This window comes from Dama dama, chromosome X (assembly GCF_033118175.1).
Source record: "Dama dama isolate Ldn47 chromosome X, ASM3311817v1, whole genome shotgun sequence".
In the NCBI taxonomy this organism is placed as follows: Eukaryota; Metazoa; Chordata; class Mammalia; order Artiodactyla; family Cervidae; genus Dama; species Dama dama.
Window position 1 is genome coordinate 131,523,777 of NC_083714.1, and position 24,050 is coordinate 131,547,826.

Below are 24,050 nucleotides of genomic sequence, written 5' to 3' on the forward strand. Positions count from 1 at the left end.
ATAAAAACAAATTAAAATAGAAATACTTTACATTTGCCAGTCCTCACGTTATATTAAAAGGCAAATCCATCTTAAATTATATTTAATGGGTTTAACAAATGAAGTACCAAAATGACATAACTACCAACAATACCATGTATAAAGCTGTAGTTTGAGATCTGAAGAAAGAGATATCCTGAATTCCAGTATCTTATAGTCAGTATAAAGAAAGCCATAAAGCAAGCTGAGCACCAAAGAATTGATGCTTTTGAACTGTGGTGTTGGAGAAGACTCTTGAGAGTCCCTTGGACTGCAAGGAGATCAAACCAGTCAATCCTAAAAGGAAATCAATTCTGAATATTCATTGAAAGGACTGATACTGAAGCTCCAATACTTTGGCCACCTAATGCAAAGAACTGACTCATTGGAAAAGACCCTGATGCTGGGAAAGATTGAAGGCAGAAGGAGAAGGAGACGACATGATGAGATAGTTGGGTGGCATCACCAACTTGATGGACATGAATTTGAGCAACCTCCAGGAGTTGGTGATGGACAGGGAAGCCTGGGGTGCTGCAATCCATGGGGTCACAAAGAGTCTGACACGACTGAGCGGCTGAACTGACAGATAGTTAGTATATTGGAATGTTCTGTCTTTGGCATTTCACTGTATATCTACTGTTTTGTCTTATTAAGTTGAGGATTCTCCTTATTGCTCTTAAAAAAATTTGCCCCAGCCTTCTCTTCGTTCTGTTGGGATCTCAATGACCAACAGTTTAGAAGAGCATTATCTTCACAAATGTTCACTATACTGTTACAGATGGAGCCTAACCATCATAACCTGGGTGCCATATCTCCATCGTGACTGAGATATATTTCAGCAGCTTAAAAGCATATTAAAATCATAATGATCTTTGTGACCCCCCAGAAATTCTGCTGCTTACCAAAAAATACATTAGCAGTGATGAAAGATTCTTTTGCTCTTCTTTTGCTCTTCTTTTGCTCTTCCTTGTAGGATACATTTGGGAGATTCTCTTGTAAACTGAGTGAAAGAGCTGCCAGACACCATCTCCTGGAAATACCTAGAAGAGACAGAGAGCTCAGAGGAAAACAGCAAACCGTGAAAGAGAGATCTGCCAGCCTGCATCATATCACCCACCTTCCCCACCTGGACTCCTCATACTGACTCAGTAAGTTCAGTCTACTGGCAAATCATACACCATAATGAACTGTCCTTAATTCTGACGAACATTTTATGGGCCCACTGGGTCTGGAGGGAAAATCATTAGTTTCACTGACTAATTTTCAGTTAATCAGCAACAGTTCATTCAACAGAGCACTAATAAGGCAGCCTTGATTAGAAGTATAGGGATATGATATTAATTGGCTTCTTCTAACAGGGATGAGGATGCTAAATGGCAAAGACCATCTGTACTTCTGGAAGGGAAACACTTGAAAAACACTTTTTGAAGGTGAATGATACAACAGGAATGCTTTTTAATTTTTCAGTTCAGTCTATAAAATATTTTCTGTTCCTTCTGTCATTATTTCTTTGATTCTTCCCTTCAGAGACAAAACTTCTTTGAAAAATATAATTTCAAGTAACATATACAAATGGTGAAGCTATTAGCTCTTCAACCAAATATATGAGATTTTGACTTGAGGATATAGTTTAGGAATATTGAATATACATAGAGATAAAAATTATATACATGTGTATATTTGTATATTTTTACATCCTAGCAGAACATCAAATAAATAGAATTTCTTGGGCAAAATTGCTTGACCGAAAGATGAGTGAAGGCACTCTTCATGGTGGTTGTTCATTAGATGGGTCTGAGACAAATTTTAAATAGAAATTAAGTAGTATTTGTTTAAAGCTGTGAATTAGAATACAGGAAAAATCTCTTACTCAGTAAAAATGCCGTCTGAATTTTATTTACTACAGTAAAATTTCAGTTAACCAGAGATCCTCAAGAATGAGGATTTAATTTTCCTACTAATTAAAATTTAAATCTATACCCTTCTCATTTTTATTGCTGAAATGTCTTTTGAAATAAAATGAAAATGAAATATTTTATTTTCTTACCTTACCAAGTTGAATATAGGAAATATAATTGAGTCATAGATTACTTAGGATTTTCACTGGGGTCACTCAGAATATCAATTCTCATGCTCTAATACAATAGAGGTAGGGACAGAAGGCAGATTTAATGGAGCAGAAATTTCACTTTGACCCCAGGACCATTAGACATGCTCTCACTCTCTCACTCTCTCTCTGCCCACCTCTCTCATACCTCTTTCGCCCCCCTCTTCCTCCCTCCCTCCCTCTACTAACTAAATCTCTGAAATTAGCTTCTTTTATTCACCTTCCCCTCTGGTTTCTATTAATGGATTATTAAGAAGTATTTTTAACTTGGATTACCATGATATTGAATGGTTTGCCTTGGAAACGAACAGAGATCATTCTGTTGTTTTTGACATTGCATTCAAGTACTGCATTTCGGACTCTTTTGTTGACTATGATGGTGACTCCATTTTTTCTAAGGGATTCTTGCCCACGGTAATAAATGTAATGGTCATCTGAGTTAAATTCACCCATTCCAGTCCATTTTAGTTCACTGATTCCTAAACTGTTGATGTTCACTCTTGCCATCTCCTGTTTGACCACTTCCAATTTGCCTTGATTCATGAACCTAACATTCCAGGTCCCTATGCAATATTGCTCTTTACAGCATCAGACCTTGATTCCATCACCAGTCACATCCACAGCTAGATGTTGTTTTTGCTTTGCCTCCGTCTCTTTATGCTTTCTGGAGATATTTCTCCACTGATCTCCTACTGGAGATAGTTGGGTTCTTACTGACCTGGGGAGTTCATCTTTCAGTGTCTTATCTTTTTGCCTTTTCATACTGTTCATGGGGTTCTCAAGGCAAGAATACTAAAGGGGTTTGCCATTCTCTTCTCCAGTGGACCACATTTTCTCAGTAATTCCCCGACTAGTGATGCTGAAGAAGCTGAAGTTGAACGGTTCTATGAAGACCTACAAGACCTTCTGGAACTAACACCCAAAAAAGATGTCCATTTCATTATAGGGGACTGGAATGCAAAAGTAGGAAGTCAAGAAACACCTGGAGTAACAGGCAAATTTGGCCTTGGAGTACAGAATGAAGGAGGACAAAGGATAAAAGAGCTTTGCCAAGAGATCGCACTGGTCATAGCAAACACCCTCTTCCAACAACACAAGAAAAGATTCTACACATGGACATCACCAGATGGTCAATGCCGAAATCAGATTGATTATATTCTTTGCAGCCAAAGATGGAAAAGCTCTATACAGCCAGCAAAAACAAGGCCAGGAGCTGACTGTGGCCCAGATCATGAATTCCTTATTGCCAAATTCAGACTTAAATTGAAGAAAGTAGGGAAAACCACTAGACCATTCAGGTATGACCTAAATCAAATCCCTAATGATTATACAGTGGAAGTGTGAGAAATAGATTTAAGGAAATAGATCTGATAGAGTGCCTGAAGAACTATGGATGGAGGTTCATGACATTGTACAGGAGACAGGGAGCAAGACCATCCCCAAGAAAAAGAAGTGCAAAAAAGCAAAATGGCTGTCTTAGGAGGCCTTACTAATAGCTGTGAAAAGAAGAGAAGCAAAAAGCAAAGGAGAAAAAGAAAGATATACCCATTTGAATGCAGAGTTCCAAAAAATATCAAGGAGAGATAAGAAACCTTTCCTCAGTGATCAGTGCAAAGAAATAGAGAAAAACAATAGAATGGGAAAGCCTAGAGATCTCTTCAAGGAAATTAGAGATACCAAGGGAACATTTCATGCAAAGATGGGCTCAATAAAGGACAGGAATGGTATAGACCTAACAGAAACAGAAGATATTAAGAAGAGGTAGCACGAATACACGGAAGAACTATACCAAAAAAAATCTTAGTGACCAAGATAATCATGATGGTGTGATCACACACCTAGAGCCAGACATCCTGGAATGTGAAGTCAAGTGGGCCTTAGGAAGCATCATTACGAACAGCTAGTCAAGCTGATGGAATTCCAGTTGAGCTATTTCAAATCCTAAAAGATGGTGCTGTGAAGTGCTGCTCTCAATATGCCAGCAAATTTGGAAAACTCAGCAGTGGCCACAGGACTGGAAAAGGTCAGTTTTTATTCCAATCCCAAAGAAAGTCAATGCCAAAGAAAGCTCAAACTACTGCACAATTGCATTCATCTCACATGCTATTAAAGTTTTGCTCAAAATTCTCCAAGCCAGGCATCAGCAATATGTGAACCATGAGCGTCCAGATGTTCAAGCTGATTTTTGGAAAGGCAGAGGAGCCAGAGATCAAATTGCCAACAACCAGTGGATCATCGAAAAAGCAAGAGAGTTCTAGAAAAACATCTACTTCTGCTTTATTGACTATGCCAAAGCCTTTGACGGTGTGGATCACAAGAAACTGTGAAAAATTCTTAAAGAGATGGGAATACCAGACCATCTGACCTGGCTCTTAAGAAACCTGTATTCAGGTCAGGAAGCAACAGTTAGAACTGGACATGGAACAACAGACTGGTTCCAAATATGAAAATGAGTACGTCAAGGATGTATATTGTCACTGTGCTTATTTAACTTATATGCAGAGTATATCATGAGAAACGCTGGGCTGGATGAAGCACAAGCTGGCATCAAGATTGCGGGGGGAAATATCAATAACCTCAGATATGCAGATGACACCACCCTTGTGGCAGAAAGTGAAGAGGAACTATAGAGCATCTTGGTGAAAGTGAAAGAGGAGAGTGAAAAAGATGGCTTAAAGCTCAACATTCAGAAAACTAAGCTCATGGCATCCGGTCCCATCACTTCATGGCAAGTAGATGGGGAAACAGTGGAAACAGTGTTAGACTTTATTTTTCTGGGCTCCAAAATCACTGCAGATGGTGACTGCAGCCATGAAATTAAAAGACACTTACTCCTTGGGAGAAAAGTTATAACCAACCTAGACAGCATATTAAAAAGCAGAGACATTACTTTGCCAACAAATGTCCATCTAGTCAAGGCTATGGTTTTTCCAGTAGTCATGTATGGATGTGAGAATTGGACTATAAAGAAAGCTGAGCAGCAAAGAATTGATGCTTTTGAACTGTGGTGTTTGAGAAGACTCTTGTGAGTCCCTTGGACTGCAAGGAGATCCTACCAGTCCATCCTAAAAGAAATCAGTCCTGAATATTCATTGGAAGGACTGATGCTGAAGCTGAAACTCCAATACTTTGGACACTTGATGTGAAGAACTGACTCATTTGAAAAGACCCTGATGCTGGGAAATATTGAAGGCGGGAGGAGAAGGGGACAACAGAGGATGAGATGGCTGGATGGCATCACCGACTCAATGGACATGAGTTTGAGTAAACTCTGGGAGTTGGTGATGAACAGGGAGGCCTGTCATGCTGCATTCCATGAGGTTGCGAAGAGTCAGACACAACTGAGCGACTGAACTGACTGATTGAAGAAGTATTTTTATTTAAAATGTATGATTCTTTTACATTAATAAGAACAACAAGTTGTTGTCATTGTTGTTGTTGTTGTTCCCAAGAAATAGTTTGTGTCAACATCCACATTAAAATAAGTGAAAGAGTCAGGATTTGCATCTGTTGTTCATTTGAGGGAGCAATAATTCAGCCCACAGCAGTTAACATATAACTAGTAATTTCATCATCTCTAAGATCCTTTCTCACTGTAACAATCAAGGTTCAGGATCAAATGCTAAGTTCTACTTTTTTACCTAATAGAATTAATGATTTCTATGGGCTTAATAAGGTTTTCATTTCTGTAGCTCTTGAAAGAATAAATGATCTATTTCAGCTTCAGTATTGTGACATTGAGCTAATATCCCCCTTCTCTTAAATAAAACCATACAGAAATTCTTAACAGGATATGAAGTAAAATCCACCATCATATCAGGATATTTAACAGGACTCTAAGAAACTGATAGCTGAAGATAATAAAATGAATCAACATATAAAATATTTGAATAAAAATGTAAAGTTTGATCTAAAACATGCATCTAGAACCCTCTATGGACCCAGATAAATATTTTGACCAAGTTTTAAACTTTATTATAAATTATTTCCAAAGCACATTGAATATTTAAAGCCAAAAGAAGTCCTGAGCATTTCATCCCAAATTATATAAAACAAGCAAAAGCAAAAACAAAAACAAAAACCTCTCTGACCATTAAATCACTTAACTTCAAATTAACAATAAAAATAGTCACAAAAAGACTCACATACTTAGAAACTAAAATATGCAGTTTTTAAATTTATTTTTAAATTAGAGTATAATTGCTTTACAATGTTGTGTTAGTTTCCACTGTGTAGCACGGTAAGTCAGCTATAAGTATACATATATCCTCTCCCTCTGGAGCCCCCATCCCACCCTTCTAGACCATAACAGAGCACTGAGGTGAGTTCCCTGTGCTATATAGCAGCTTCCCATTAACTATTTATTTTACACATGGTAGTGTACATATGTCAGTGCTACTCACTCAATTCATCCCACCCTCTCCTTCCCTGACCCCCATGTCCACAAGTCTGTTATCTACATCTGCCTCTCTATTCTTCCCCTGCAAAGAGGTTCATCAGTGCCATTTTTCTAGATTCTATATCTATATGCATTAATATATGGTGTTTTTCTCTTTCAAACTTCACTCTGTATGACAGACTCTAGGTTCATCCACATCACTATGAATGACCCAGTTTCATTCCTTTTTTTTTTTTTTTAAATATGGAATGCTTCACGAATTTGCGTGTCATCCTTGCGCAGGGGCCATGCTAATCTTCTCCGCATCGTTCCAATTTTAGTATATGTGCTGCCGAAGCGAGCACCAGTTTCATTCCTTTTTAAGGCTAAGATTCCTTTGTATAAAAAGTGAAAGAAAAGAGTGAAAAAGTTGGCTTAAAGCTTAACATTCAGAAAACTAAGATCATAGCATCTGGTCCCATCACCTCATGGGAAATAGATGGGGAGACAGTGGAAACAGTGTCAGAGTTTATTTTTGGGGCTCCAAAATCACTGCGGAGGGTGACTGTAGCCATGAAATTAAAAGATGCTCACTCCTTAGAAGGAAAGTTATGACCAACCTAGATAGCATATTAAAAAGCAGAGACATTACTTTGCCAACAAAGGTCCATCTGGTCAAGGCTATGGTTTTTCCAGTGGTCACGTATGGATGTGAGAGTTGGACTGTGAAGAAAGCTGAGCGCTGAAAAATTGATGCTTTTGAACTATGGTGTTGGAGAAGACTCTTGAGAGTCCCTTGGACTGCAAGGAGATCCAACCAGTCCATCCTAAAGGAGATCAGTCCTGGGTGTTCATTGGAAGGACTGATGCTGAAGCTGAAACTGCAGTGCTTTGGCCACCTGATGCGAAGAGTTGACTCATTGGAAAAGACCCTGATGCTGAGAGGGATTGGGGGCAGGAGGAGAAGGGGACAACAGAGGATGAGATGGCTGGATGGCATCACCGACTCGATGGGCATGAGTTTGAGTGAACTCCAGGAGTTTGTGATGGACAGGGAGGCCTAGCGTGCTGCAATTCATGGGGTTGCAAAGAGTTGGACATGACTGAGCGACTGAACTGAACTAACTGAACCACATCTTCTTTATCCAGTTATCTGTTGATGGACATTTAAGTTGCTTCCATGTCCTAGATGCTGTAAATAGTGCTGCAGTGAACACAGAGGTACATGTGTACTTTTGAATTATGATTTTCTCAGGGTATATGTCCAGTAGTGGTATTGCTGGGACATATGGTAAGTATGGGGCATCCCTGGTGGCTTAGATGGTAAAGAATCTGCCTGCAATGTGGGAGACCCTGGTTCGATCCCTGGGTTCAGAGCATCCCTTGAAGAAGGGAATGGCTACCCACTCCAGTATTCTTGCCTGGAGAATTCCATGGACTGAGGAACCTGGTGGGCTACACCCCATGGGGTCGCAAAGAGTTGGACATGACTGAGCAACTAACACACATGTGGGAGTTTTATTAATAGTTTCTTAAGGAACCACCATATTATTCTCCATAGTGGCTGTATCAGTTTACATTCCCACCAACAGTGGAAGAGGGCTCCCTTTTCTTCATATCCTTTCCAGGATTCATAGTTTGTGTTAATAGATTTTTTTTCATGATAGCTATTCTGACTGGTGTGATGTGACACCTCATTGTAGTTTTGATTTGCATTTCTCTAATAATGAGGAATGTTGAGCATTTTTTTCTGTTGTTTCTTGGCCATCTGTATGCCTTCTTTGTAGAAATGTCTGTTTAGGTCTTCTGCTCATTTTTGATAGGGTGATTGGTTTCTCTCCCTTTTTTTCTGATGCTGAGCTGTTTATAAATTTTGGAGATTAATCCTTTGCCAGTTGCATTGTTTGCAAATATTTCTCCCATTCTATAGGTTGTCTTCTCATTTTGTTTATAGTTTCTTTCTCTGTGCAAAAACTTTTGAGTTTACTTAGGTCCCATTTGTATATTTTTTACTTTATTTCCATCACTCTAGGAGATGGCTTGGAAAAGATATTGCTGCAATTTATGTCAAAGAATGTTCTGCCTATGCTATCCTCTTAAGAGTTTTATAGTATCTGGTCTTACATTTAGGTCTTTAATTCATTTTGAGTTTCTGTGTATGGTGTTAAAGAATATTCCAATTTCATTTTTACATATTTTCCCAGTGCTATTTACTCCTTTGTCATAGATTAATTGGCCATATATGTGTGGATTTATTTCTAGGCTTTCTTATTTATCTATATTTCTGTTTTTGCACCAATATTATACTCTTGATGACTGTAACTTTGTAGTATAGTCTGAAGTCAGGGAGCCTGATTCTTCCAGCTCCATTTTTCTTTCTCAAGATTGCTTTGGCTATTTGGGGGGTCTTTTGTGTCTCCATACAAATTTCAAGGTTTTTTGCTCTAATTCTATGAAAAATGCCATTGGTAATTTGATAGGGCTTGCATTTAATCTACAGATTACTTTGGGTAATATAGTCGTTTTCAGAATATTGCTTCTTCCAATACAAAAACATGGTATATCTTTCCATCTGTTTATGTCATCTTCAGTATCTTTAATCAGCATCTTACAGTTTTCAGAGTACAGGTCTTTTGTCTCCATAGATAGGTTTATTCCTAGATACTATATTTTTTGTGATGTGAAGGTAAATGGGACTATTCTCTTAATTTCCCTTTTTGATCTTTCATTGATAGTATATAGAAATGCAACAGATTTCTTCTTATTAATTTTGTATCATGCAACTTTACCTAATTCATTGATGAGCTCTAGTAGTTTTCTGGTAGTATCTTTAGGATTTTCTGTCTATATCTATAGTATCATATCATCTGCAAACACTATCAGTTTTACTTCTTTACAATTTGAGTTACTTTTATTTATTTTTCTTCTATGATTCTCAGAGCTAGAACTTCTAAAATTATGTTGAATAAAAGTGGTGAGAGTGGATATCCTTGTCTTTTTCTTCATTTTAGAGGAAATACTTTCAGCTTTTCACAATTGAAAATAATGTTAGCTGTAGATTTGTCAGACATGGCCTTTATTTTGTTGAGGAGGTGACTCTGGGCTTCTCCAGTGACTCAGTGGTAAACAGCCTACCTGCAATGCAGGAGCCACAGGAGCCATGGGTTCAATCCTTGGGTTGAGAAGATCCCTTGGAGAAGAGCATGGGAACCCACTCCAGTATTCTTGAGAATCCCATGGACATAGGAGCCTGGTGGGCTACAGTCCATAGGGTCACAAAGAGTCAGACATAACTGAAGCAACTTAGCATGCACATAGGTTCCCTGTATTCCCACTTTCTGGAGAATTTTTTTAAATCATAAATCGGTGTTCAGTTCAGTTCAGTCACTCAGTCATGTCTGACTCTTTGCAACCTCATGGACTGCAGCATGCCAAGCTTCCCTGTCCATCATCAGCTCTTGGAGCTTGCTCAAACTCATGTCCATTGAGTCGGTGATGCCATCCAATCATCTCATCCTGCCATCCCCTTCTCCTCCAGCATCCAATCTTTCCCAGCATCAGGGTCTTTTCAAATGAGTCAGCTCTTTGCATCAGGTGGCCAAAGTATTGGAGCCTTAGCACCAGTCCTTTCAATGAATATTTAGGACTGGTTTCTTTTAGGATGGACTGGTTGGATCTCCTTGCAATCCAAGGAACTCTCAGTAGTCTTCTCTAACACCACAGTTCAAAAGCAATTCTTCAGTTTTCAGCTTTCTTTATAGTCCAACTCTCACATCCATACATGACTACTGGAAAAACCATAGCTTTGACTAGATGGACCTTTTTTGACAAAGTAATGTCTCTGCTTTTTAATATGCTGTCTAGGTTGGTCATAGCTTTTTTTCCCCAAGGAACAAGCGTCTTTTAATTTCATGGCTTCAGTCACCATCTGCAGTGATTTTGGAGCCCCCCAAAATAAAGTCTGTCACTGTTTCCATTGTTTCCCCATCTATCTGCCATGAAATGATGGGACCGGACTCCATGATCTTAGTTTTCTGAATGTTGAGTTTTAAGCCAACTTTGTCACTCTCCTCTTTCACCTTCATCAAGAGGCTCTTTAGTTCTTCTTCGCTTTCTGCCATAAGGGTGGTGTCATCTGCATATCTGAGGTTATTGACATTTCTCCCAGCAATCTTGATTCCAGCTTATGCTTCATCCAGCCTGGCATTTTTCATGTTGTATTTTGCATATATGTTAAATAAGCAGGGTGACAAGATACAGCCTTGACATACTCAAAAGCTTTTTTTGCATCTATTGAGATGATCATATGGTTTTTATTCACTTTGTTGATGTATCACACTGATTAATTTGAGGATATTGAAAAACCCTTGCATCCCTGGGATAAATCCTACTTGATCATGGTGTATGATCCTTTCGGTGTATTGTTAGATTTGTATTGCGAGCATTTTGTTGAGGATTTTTACATCAATGTCCATCAGTGGCATTGGCCTGCAATTTTTTTGTGTGCAGTATCTTTTGTGTGCAGGTATCAGCGTGATGGTGGCCTCATAGAATGAGTTTGTGAGTATTCTTACCTGTGCAATATTTTGGAATAGTTTCAGAAGGATAAGTGTTAACTCTTCTCTAAATGTTTGATAGAATTTTTCTGTGAAGCCATTCAGTCCTGGATGTTTGCTTCTTGAGAGTTTTTAATCACAATTTCAATTTTATTACTTGTGATCAGTCTGTTCATTTTTTTCTGTTTCTTCTTGGTTCAGTCTTGGGGAATTGTCCCTTTCTAAGGATTTGATCATTTCTTCCAGGTTGTCCATTTTATTGGCATAAAGTTGCTTGTCCCTTGTTGATCTTTTGTATTTCTGTGGTATTCACTGTAACTTCTCCTTTTTAATTTCTAATTTTATTGTTTTGAGCCCTCTTTTTTTTTGTGAAGCTGGCTAATGAGTTATCAATTTTATCTTTTCAAAGAACCAGCTTTTAGTTTCATTGATCTTTTATATTGTTTTCTTCACTTATATTTCATTTATTTCTTCTCTGATCTGTATGATTTCTTTCCATCTACTAACTTTGGATTTTGTTTGTTGCTCTTTCTCTAATTGCTTTAGGCATATGGTTAAGGGGTTTTTTTGTGATTTTTTTCTTGTTTCCTGAGGTAATATTGTATTGCTATAAACTTCCTTCTTAGACCTGTTTTTGCTGTGTCCTATAGGTTTTGGATTACCGTATTTTCATTTTCATTTGTCTAGAGTTATTTTATAATTTTCTCTTTGGTTTCTTCAGTGATCCATTGGTTGTTTAATAGTATATTGTTTATCTTCAACGTGTTTGTGTTTTTATAGTTTTTTTTCCTTTGTAGCTGACTTTTAATCTCATAGCATTATGATCAGAAAAGATGCTTGATATGATTTGAATTTTCTTAAATTTACCAAGACTCACCTTGTGGTCCAGCATGTGATCAATCCTGGAGAATGTTCCATGTGCACTTGAGAAGAATGTGTATTCATGTGCTATTGGATAGACTTTTCTTTTTTAAAGATTTATTCTTTTTTTTTTTTTTTTTTTTTGCTGCACTAGGTCTACATTGCTGTGCGCAGGCTTCCTCTAGTTGCAGAGAACAGGGGATACTCTTCATTGCAGTATGTAGCTTCTCATTGTGATGGCTTCTCTTGTTGTGTAGCACCAGATCTAGGTGCACAGGCTTCAGTAGCTTCGGTGTTTGGGGTCAGTAGTTGTGATTCACGGGCTCTAGAAAGCAGGCTCAGTAGTTGTGGCACATAGGCTCAGTTGCTCTGAGACGTGGGATTCTCCAAGACCAGGGATCAACCTGTGTCCCCTGTGTCAGCAGGTGGATTCTTAACCACTGGACCACCAGGGAAGTCCTGGATGGACTGTTACATAAATATCAATTAAGTACCTCAGGTCTAATGTGTCATTTAAGACCTATGTTTCCTCTCACCACTACTATTCAACATAGTGTTGGAAGTTTTGGCCACAGCAATCAGAGCAGAAAAAGAAGTAAAAGGAATCCAGATAGGAAAAGAAGAAGTGAAACTCTCACTGTTTGCAGATGACATGATCCTCTACATAGAAAACCCTAAAGACTCTTCCAGAAAATTACTAGAGCTAATCAATGAATATAGTAAAGTTGCAGGATATAAAATTAACACACAGAAATCCCTTGCATTCCTATATACTAACAATGAAAAAACAGAAAGAGAAATTAAGGAAACAATACCATTCACCATTGCAACAAAAAGAATAAAATACTTAGGAGTATATCTACCTAAAGAAACAAAAGACCTATACATAGAAAACTATAAAACACTGATGAAAGAAATCAAAGAGGACACAAACAGATGGAGAAACATACCGTGTTCATGGATTGGAAGAATCAATATTGTCAAAATGGCTATTCTACCCAAAGCAATATATAGATTCAATGCAATCCCTATCAAGCTACCAACGGTATTTTTCACAGAACTAGACCAAAGAATTTCACAATTTGTATGGAAATACAAAAAACCTCGAATAGCCAAAGTAATCTTGAGGAAGAAGAATGGAACTGGAGGAATCAACCTGCCTGACTTCAGACTCTACTACAAAGCCACAGTCATCAAGACAGTATGGTACTGGCACAAAGACAGAAATATAGACCAATGGAACAGAATAGAAAGCCCAGAGATAAATCCACGAACCTATGGACACCTTATCTTTGACAAAGGAGGCAAGGATATACAATGGACAAAAGACAACCTCTTTAACAAGTGGTGCTGGGAAAACTGGTCAACCACTTGTAAAAGAATGAAACTAGAACACTTTCTAACACCATACAGAAAAATAAACTCAAAATGGATTAAAGATCTAAATGTAAGACCAGAAACTATAAAACTCCTAGAGGAGAACATAGGCAAAACACTCTCCGATATAAATCACAGCAAGATCCTCTATGACCCACCTCCCAGAATATTGGAAATAAAAGCAAAACTAAACAAATGGGACCTAATGAAACTTAAAAGCTTTTGCACTACAAAGGAAACTATAAGTAAGGTGAAAAGACAGCCCTCAGATTGGGAGAAAATAATAGCAAATGAAGAAACAGACAAAGGATTAATCTCAAAAATATACAAGCAACTCCTGAAGCTCAATTCCAGAAAAATAAATGACCCAATCAAAAAATGGGCCAAAGAACTAAACAGACATTTCTCCAAAGAAGACTTACAGATGGCTAACAAACACATGAAAAGATGCTCAACATCACTCGTTATTAGAGAAATGCAAATCAAAACCACAATGAGGTACCATTACACGCCAGTCAGGATGGCTGCTATCCAAAAGTCTACAAGCAATAAATGCTGGAGAGGGTGTGGAGAAAAGGGAACCCTCTTACACTGTTGGTGGGAATGCAAACTAGTACAGCCACTATGGAAAACAGTGTGGAGATTTCTTAAAAAACTGGAAATAGAACTGCCATATGACCCAGCAATCCCACTTCTGGGCATACACACTGAGGAAACCAGATCTGAAAGAGACACGTGCACCCCAATGTTCATCGCAGCACTGTTTATAATAGCTAGGACATGGAAGCAACCTAGATGCCCATCAGCAGATGAATGGATAAGGAAGCTGTGGTACATATACACCATGGAATATTACTCAGCCGTTAAAAAGAATTCATTTGAATCAGTCCTAATGAGATGGATGAAACTGGAGCCCATTATACAGAGTGAAGTAAGCCAGAAAGATAAAGAACATTACAACATACTAACACATATATATGGAATCTAGAAAGATGGTAACGACAACCCTATATGCAAAACAGAAAAAGAGACACAGAAATACAGAACAGACTTTTGAACTCTGTGGGAGAAGGTGAGGGTGGGATGTTTCAAAAGAACAGCATGTATACTATCTATGGTGAAACAGATCACCAGCCCAGGTGGGATGCATGAGACAAGTGCTCGGGCCTGGTGCACTGGGAAGACCCAGAGGAATCGGGTGGTGAGGGAGGTGGGAGAGGGGATCGGGATAGGGAATACGTGTAAATCTATGGCTGATTCATATCAATGTATGACAAAACCCACTGAAATGTTGTGAAGTAATTAGCCTCCAACTAATAAAAAAAATTAAAAAAAATTTTAAAAAAAGACCTATGTTTCCTTATTGATCTTCTGTCTGGCTGATTTATCCATTGAAGTGGAATGTTAAAGTCCCCCACAGTTATTGTGCTACTGTTGATTTCTCCTCTTATGCCTGTTAATATTTGCCTTATATATTGGGGTGCTCCTATCTTGGATGTATGTATATTTAAAATTATTACATCTTCTTCTTGAATTGATCTCTTGATAATTATGTAGTGTCCTTCTTTGTCTCTTGTAACAGTTTTTAAAGCCTATTTTGTCTGATAGGAGTATTACTACTCCAGCTTTCTTTTGATTTCCGTTTGCATGGAATATCTTTTTCCATCCTCTAATTTTCAGCCTCTCTGTATTCCTAGATCTAAAGTGGATCTCTTATAACAACATATATACAAGTATCATTTTTGTATTTATTCAGCTTGTCTACATCTTTTTGTTGGAACATTTAATCCATTTATATCTAAGGTAATCATTGATATGTGTGTTCCTAGTTCCATTTTCTTATTTTGGATTTGTTTTTGGACGTCTTTTTTCTTCTCTTCCTCTTTTTTCCTCTTCTGATTTGATAACTAACTTCTGTGTTGTGTTTGAATTCCTTTTTGGTTTTTGTTTGTGTGTCTGTTGATTTTCAGTTTCTGATCACCATGAGGTTTTGATATAGCAGTGTATATATAAACAAGATTGTTTAAAGTTGCTGGTCTTTTAATTTCAAATGTTTTTTCAATATTCTGCATATGTGCTCTTCTCACAGCTCTTGGTTTCAATACCATTATTTGTATGCCAATGATTTCCTACCTTTACTTTATGTTTGCCTTTACTGGTGAGCTTTTCCATGCATAATTTTCTTGTTTCTAGTACTGACCTATTCTTTTTAGCTTAGAGAAGTTCCTCTAGCCTTTGTTGCATAGCTGGTCTGGTGATGCTTCATTCTCTCAACTTTTGCTTGTCTATAAAGCTTTTGATTTGTCTGTTGAATCAATGAGAGCCTTGCTGGGTATAATTCTTTAAGTGTTTGGTATAATTCTTCAGTGAAACAATAAATTATGTAAATGTTTTCCACCAAACGTGATGTCCACACTATCCTGCATGTTTGAAATTAAAATGGATAAGACTGACTCTTACTGGAAAACAATTTGACAACAAAAGAATCTCTTTACATACAAAAGAATGAAAGCTCAACAAGAAGGTTTGTAAATTAAGACAGATGTTAGACTCTAGTATAGTCAAATCTTACTTGAGACATTTGCTTCATCTAAGTAGTTACCTATTCAAAGCTATTTTTTAGTTCACCAGGTTATAAATTCACCTTTTTAAACATGATAGTCAGTCACTTGCAGATCCCATCTCAATAACTGATGTTCTGTAAGTCAAAGTGATTAGTTTTGTTTTGTTCTAATTAAAACTGATTCTCAGTAAGGAGAGACTTGTTTCCATTTTCATGTTTTTTTTCTCTAAAGGAGAATTTTCACACACCCACCCCAATTTCTTTTAAGTACCATCTTTCTTTAACTTTGAGTCTACAGTTTATCTGTAGATTTCAAACTGTGGATACCTGTGTACTCCTTTAAATGTATGCATAAATGTTTTTCAATTTAAGAAACTTCTTCTCTTTTAGAGTCCTTATTGTTAAGAACATATCTCTAATATTTAGAGTTATTTGGATAATGAATACTAACTAGAAAAAGGTATATCATTTTGATGTTAGTTAACCTTTCTTTGACATTTACCTACAACCTGAAATGAAAAATCAATATAGCAAGCTGTGATTTTTTTTAACTGTTGGTGATTTTTTAAAGGCTTAATTACATCAGTGGTTGTTATTTCAGCTCTGTCAACAAAAGATTCTTAACTTGTAGTCTACATTTTAAAGTAGTAACCCTTGATTTTATTTTGACATGGTTTAGGTCAAATATTATTTGTGATATCAATTTCCTCCAGCCAGAGACCATCAGGAACACTCCCATAGTTGAACAAAGTTGGGCTTATTGGTTGTTGTATTGAGGAAGACAGTGCATCGTGAGAATCTAGTGACAGAAGACAGAAACTAGGAGGCATCTCAGTGAGAGAGTATCAGGATCAGAGTTACAGGATATAAGCTTCTGTTTGGTGGTTTTGGGGGTAGGTTGAAGGAAGCATGGTTTTCCTATGGATTGGTTGCCCTCAGAAGGCAAGGAAAATTCTATGTTTATGATCTTAATAATTTTTGCCTATGAGATAGGCATTCTAAATGATAAATTTGGGGCTAGCAGAAAATACTGGAAAATAAATGCAGATTTATTTTTACAGCTAGAACATGATACATGAAACTAAGAGCAAGGAGCTCTTTGTGAGTGTAGCAGGTATCTCACAGGGGAAACAAAGATTTAGGACTGGGGAGTATGAAACTTTGTCATTGGGTCAGCAGTTGGAAGGATGTGATATGGCTCCATACAGTGCAATTGAAGTGATGCCCTTTCTGCTGAACCTTGAATTGTATCTAATCTCCAGGATGTAGCCCAATAGTATCTATTCTTGCAGCCATGAATTGGAAACCTTGCCACAAGCCATTAATATTTGTGATGATGTATAAAATATCATCTAATGTGTGAATATTTTCCAAGTAGATGGCTGCTGCATTGCAGCAGAAAATCTTTAGTTCGTACTTTTGAATGCTAATTTCTCTGTTGATTGTATGTTTCATGCTCAGGAGCACTACTGACTATAATTATTGTTTTTCATACTCCAGCACCACAATTTGGCCACTGGAACCCCTTTAGATGGGCTCACTTTACTACAACCCCAGAACTTTGAAAAGCATCCTTGCTTTCTCTTAATTCAGACCCAACTTTATTTTCTCTAACATATTACTAGAGTTTATTAAACATTTTCATTCAAACTCTACTAATAAATCTAACTGGTACATATGATACTAAGTATATATGTAATTGGAAGGCCACCAAATTCCAGAAAGGGAAATTTGTAATCAGTGAGTTTATCATAGTGTTGTCTTCATTTGATTGTGGTTTAATTTATTCTAATGCTTGAATTTCAATTATAAATACTGTCAGTTTAGCTTCATCATTATTAATTTGGCTTTGGGAATGGTTGTTTGTCCACCTTATAATGATAAGGGATATATATTTGCATCAACAATTTTTATGTATAATTTTGCAATAACCAGATATCTTTAAGATGTGTATGTATTGAAGTTCAAACATGAATTTGTCAATCCCTCATTTATTGAGCAGCTGGACTCCTAAACTTCAAAAATATACAGGAACTCGAAAATCATGTTTAAAAACTCATAGTTTTTGGAACTATGTGATTAATAAGTGATTCATATTTTGCCAAAAACAATTTTACTGAAAATTGTTTATTTTCCCTATAATTATTTATTATGATGGTTATCATTTTTGGAATCATTATCATTTTTCCTTTAAAAAGTGGGAACAAGTAATAAAGATGAGTCATAGACTGAAAAAAAAAATTTAAATTGGTTTTAGTGAATCTCCCTCAACTGAAAAATCATATTTGAAATACCAGAATATATTGGGTGATTTTATCTTACAAAATATGCATATCACTTCCCCACTAGCAATGTTTAGGGTAGGCACATGTGTTAAAAAATACTTTCTGCCTGTTTGCTCTTTCCCACCTCACCAGTCTTTCCTACTTACCCAATCTTGACAATCACCACTGTTCTTGGTCTCTAGTCCCTAAAGGTTATGAATGGATTTTGCTTAGTGGGAGCAAAACTCAGCAATATGTGACATCTTTACAAGGAAGAGAAAGCCCATTGGCCATTTCTGCACCTTCAGGCCATAGGATTTTCAGAATTATATACCTGGTGTCACAGATCAACCTAAAGACTGTGAAGGTCTCTGATTGCTCTCTCTGATTCAGTGTCCTTCCTGTTAGATACTGCACTATGGATCAGTCACCATGGCGGAAAGAAATATCCCTTGGCTGAGTGCTGCTCAGAATTGTATGACTAGAAGAAATAAGTAATAGGGTGGTTTTTTGTTTCCTCCTACTAGTTAGTTTGTAGAAGTATTGGTCTTCAAAACATGTAGACTGCCCTTTGTGGAATTTTGTGTGTCCATATATTCAAGATTACAATGGTATTATCTCCCTTTTGTCCTGTAATATGAGCTCTTGGGCATAGAAACAATCATAACATCTCAGTGCTCTACACAAAAGTAGCATTTGATTCATTTTTTATCTATTGACCCCAGCTAGACTTGCTCACATATCACTCATCTGTTGTTGGATTGGGTGGCTTGCTGAACTCAAGTGGATGTTGTCATGTGTATAAAGATCAACAGGTCAGCTGGAGTTTGACTGATTAAGGATATGGTGTCTATGGTAGCTCCACTTCCCACTGTACATCTGTGAATTGGCTATAAGTGCGTCTCATCTGTCTCCTCAGAACATTGCGGATACAGCCCCTTTATTACAATGGCAGAGGCACAAAAGGCTTTTTAAGGCCTAGGATTAGAACTCACAGTACATGACTTGATTCTCTTTCTTTTGGACAAATCATATGACCAAAGTCAAAGGGAGAGGAAATAAAATGCACCTCTTTAGAGGGAGGAGCTACCAAGTCATATGTCAAAGGGCATGAATAGAGGAAGAACAGACAGTGAAGAACAGGGACCATTAATGACATCTGCCACATACTTCTTGCATGTTCTGAGTGTGACATATGTAATACAAAAAGTCCCATGAGTCATAATTTCTACCCTGAGTTGGAAGCCAGGGTCTCAATGAGAAAGAAAGACACTGAAATGATTAAAATCCCAGGGTTTGCTAGCAGCCAGACCAGAACTTGTATGTCTGCTTTGTGTGTTAGTCACTTAGTCGTGTCCAAGTCTCTGTGACCCCGTGGACTATAGCCCACCAGGCTCCTCTGTCCATGGGATTTCCCAGGCAAGAATACTAAAGTGGGTAGCCATTCCCTTCTCCAGGGGCTCTTCGTGACCCAGGGATCGAACCTGGGTCTCCTGCATTGCAAGTGGATTCTTTACCATCTGAGCCACCAGGGAAGCCCTTATCTGTTTTATTCCTTGCTAATCAGGTAACTTTGAGCAAGTTAATTTCTCTGAGGAATAGTTTTCCCAACTAAACAACAACAAATGTAATAACACGTAACTCTAACATTTCTTTTAAGATCAAATGAGATAATACTGGAAAGTTGTCTTTCCAAGCACAACTACATACACTTGGTAAGAGTTCAAAGTACCGTTTCTAAAAATTTTCTCTTTCTCTCTTTATTTATTCATCTTTCCCTCTTCTCATTTTCTTCTCTTCTCCCACTCTCCTTTTTTCCCTTTCCCAACTCTTTCATTAGCATTTATTTCCTGGCTATTATGTACACTCTTTGACCAGCTCATTTTAGATAAAATATATTCATCAAGATCTCATTAAGCCTTTTCCCCCAATTTTATTTTTATATAACTGACATACCTCATTGTATAAGTTTAAGGTATATAGCATAATGGTTTGGCTTACATATATTGTGAAATGATTACTGCAATTTAAAAATTTGCCTTAAACTTCTGCCTCGAACTTCTGTCTATGAATTGTCTTTCTAATTTCATTTAATTTTCTATATGTGTGTTCTTGTAGTTTCTTTCTTTAAGGTGATTATTCTGAATTCTTTGTCTGACAGTTTATAGATCTCCATTTCTTTAGAGTCAATTATTAGAGCTTTATTAGTTTCCTTTGGTATCATCATATTTACCTGATTTTTCATGATCCTTCATTCTTTATATTAGTATCTGCACCTTTGGATAAGTAGCCTCCTCCTTCAGGCTTCACAGGTTTGTCTTGACAGAGACAATTCTTCACCAGTTGGCTCAGTTTGAGTTTCTGGACATGGCTGCTGGTAATGCCCTTGGGCAGGTGGGGCCAGCTATTAGGGTCTATTTTAAGAAAAGGCCCTTTTTCAAGCTTTGTGGTGGAGTGGGGTGGGGGTTGCCAGTGGCTGAGAACAGCTAGGTAGGACTGAGAGTTCCTTAAGTGAGGCTCTAAGATGGGCTGCACTGATGCCTGGATTCTCTAGTTAGGCTTACTAGACATTCAGGAATAAGTATTATACTCAGTAAAAGGTGTGACTATGAATTAGCTTCCTTGCCCTGGCAAGGCAGCAGACTAGGACTTGCTTAGAGAAGCAGCTCCAAGGCCACTATGGTTCGTTGTTTGTGGTCTTGACTCTTAGTTGATTCATGCCCCAAGTTACTTGACCAAACAGGGCCACTGACTTTGCTCTCAAAGTTATCAGCTCTATCGCCTCCTCTCAGCTTGAGCATTGCTGGATTATTCAGTCTATAAGCTTTCTTGTTAGCCCTTCCTGTCAGATGAGGATGAGGGGCCAAGCTCCCCAGCAGGTCGGGCTATGACTCATCTCTTCTGCCTGGGAGTGAGCAGACCAGGCTCCAGGACTGGCAAAACTCCTCCTTTGAGAGCCCAAATCAGGTGGACCTGTGCCACGCTAAGTTCCCTGATCAGACGGCACGAACTTGGTTCTGAAAATGAGTAAAGCCGTTGGTTGGGACTATTAGTTGGGCTCTGCATGTAGAAACTCAGTCTTGCAAACTGCTCCCCCATTCTGTGTCATGATGAGATTCCCAATAGTTGAGTCCCTCAGATTTCCCTGTGATCCCTCTTCAGGAAAATCTGAGTTCTGGGGCTCCCATGAAGTGACCCACAATGCTTGGAGGCTAGGTATCACCTCTGGCCTCTTTTCCCACTGGAGGAACCAGCGGCTCAGGGGAGACCTCTCCAAGTAGCGCTGTGCTGGCCTGGGGGAGGAGCAGACTGGTCAGGGTGTAGCCACTCATCTTACCCATCTCACACACTCTGCCTTGGTCTCTGCGGCAGAGAAGGCACTTCAGCCTCACTCTTGCATTCTAGGATTCTCTCACTAGTATCTGTGAGTTGTTGTTCTTCTTGTAAGGAGGGGCTAAGTCAGGAACGACCTGGCACTATCTTGCTGATATCACATTCCAAATTATTTTTCTTAAAAAGACACTTTTCAAAAGAGAACTAAGAAATAATTTCCTTCTTTGGAGAAATGTCTGTTTAGTTCTTTGGCCCATTTTTTGATTGGGTCATTTATTTTTCTGGAATTGAGCTTCAGGAGTTGCTTGTATATTTTTGAGATTAATCCTTTGTCTGTTTCTTCATTTGCTATTATTTTCTCCCAATCTGAGGGCTGTCTTTTCACCTTACTTATAGTTTCCTTTGTAGTGCAAAAGCTTTTAAGTTTCATTAGGTCCCATTTGTTTAGTTTTGCTTTTATTTCCAATATTCTGGGAGGTGGGTCATAGAGGATCTTGCTTTGATTTATGTCGGAGAGTGTTTTGCCTATGTTCTCCTCTAGGAGTTTTATAGTTTCTGGTCTTACATTTAGATCTTTAATCCATTTTGAGTTTATTTTTCTGTATGGTGTTAGAAAGTGTTCTAGTTTCATTCTTTTACAAGTGGTTGACCAGTTTTCCCAGCACCACTTGTTAAAGAGGTTGTCTTTTGTCCATTGTATATCCTTGCCTCCTTTGTCAAAGATAAGGTGTCCATAGGTTCGTGGATTTATCTCTGGGCTTTCTATTCTGTTCCATTGGTCTATATTTCTGTCTTTGTGCCAGTACCATACTGTCTTGATGACTGTGGCTTTGTAGTAGAGTCTGAAGTCAGGCAGGTTGATTCCTCCAGTTCCATTCTTCTTTCTCAAGATTACTTTGGCTATTCGAGGTTTTTTGTATTTCCATACAAATTGTGAAATTCTTTGGTCTAGTTCTGTGAAAAATACCATTGGTAGCTTGATAGGGATTGCATTGAATCTATAGACTGCTTTGGGTAGAATAGCCATTTTGACACTAAACAGACATTTCTCCAAAGAAGACATACAGATGGCTAACAAACACATGAAAAGATGCTCAACATCACTCGTTATTAGAGAAATGCAAATCAAAACCACAATGAGGTACCATTACACGCCAGTCAGGATGGCTGCTATCCAAAAGTCTACAAGCAATAAATGCTGGAGAGGGTGTGGAGAAAAGGGAACCCTCTTACACTGTTGGTGGGAATGCAAACTAGTACAGCCGCTATGGAAAACAGTGTGGAGATTTCTTAAAAAACTGGAAATAGAACTGCCATATGAGCCAGCAATCCCACTTCTGGGCATACACACTGAGGAAACCAGATCTGAAAGAGACATGTGCACCCCAATGTTCATCGCAGCACTGTTTATAATAGCCAGGACATGGAAGCAACCTAGATGCCCATCAGCAGATGAATGGATAAGGAAGCTGTGGTACATATACACCATGGAATATTACTCAGCCATTAAAAAGAATTCATTTGAACCAGTCCTAATGAGATGGATGAAGCTGGAGCCCATTATACAGAGTGAAGTAGGCCAGAAAGATAAAGAACATTACAGCATACTGACACATGTATATGGAATTTAGAAAGGTGATAACGATAACCCTATATGCAGAACAGAAAAAGAGACACAGAAATAGAGAACAGACTTTTGAACTTTGTGGGAGAATGTGAGGGTGGGATATTTCAAAAGAACAGCATGTATACTATCTATGGTGAAACAGATCACCAGCCCAGGTGGGATGCACGAGACAAGTGCTCCGGCCTGGTGCACTGGGAAGACCCAGAGGAATCGGGTGGAGAGGGAGGTGGGAGGGGGGATCGGGATTGGGAATACATGTAAATCCATGGCTGATTCATATCAATGTATGACAAAACCCACTGGAAAAAAAAAATAATAATAATAAAAATTAAAAAAAAAAAAAAGAAATAATTTCCTAACTTTGGCCCCTGAGTCTGAAAAATACCTCTCACACAAAACTAAATATAAAGCAGTTCTCTCAAAGCTATGGAAAAAAAAAAAAAGTCACAAGGTCTCTAAGTTCAACATAGCTTACATTTTGCTGTGAAAGAAATATTGATTTTCTGTATTCCCAATCACGACCTTGCATTTGTGGTAACCATGGCAACTGCCTACATTGTGAGGCCTAGGAAAGCCAACATGGCAGATTCATATTAACTTAGCTGGAGGAAATGACAAGGGTGGGGGTATAATCAGCATAACTATTTCTGTCCCTTGACTATCTAGTTTTTAATAATCTCTAAGGCCTTCCTTGACATCTTCCTCTGATCCAGAGGTTCTCAAGCTTGGCTGCACATTAGAATCTCCTGGGTAACTTTTGAAAACTCCAAGGGCCCATCTACAGAGATACTGATTTAATGTCCATGGAATGTAGACATCCATATTTTTAAAAATCCCCCAGATGGTTCTAATGTGCAGCTGGGTGTGGAGAACCACTGTTACAAACTAATATATATCTCCTCATTTGTGATATAAGTAGAGATAAACTGCCCAAAGTTAATCATAACAGTCCCCTCAACTGGCTAA

General features: G+C 38.1%; 1 non-coding gene across 1 annotated transcript; it reads right to left on the reverse strand.

Moving 5' to 3' along the window:
• Nucleotides 1–6,761: 6,761 nt before the first annotated feature.
• On the reverse strand, nucleotides 6,762–6,868 carry LOC133053231 (U6 spliceosomal RNA). Its single transcript, XR_009692165.1, has one exon. It is a non-coding gene; the product is annotated as a U6 spliceosomal RNA (small nuclear RNA).
• Nucleotides 6,869–24,050: the final 17,182 nt, after the last annotated feature.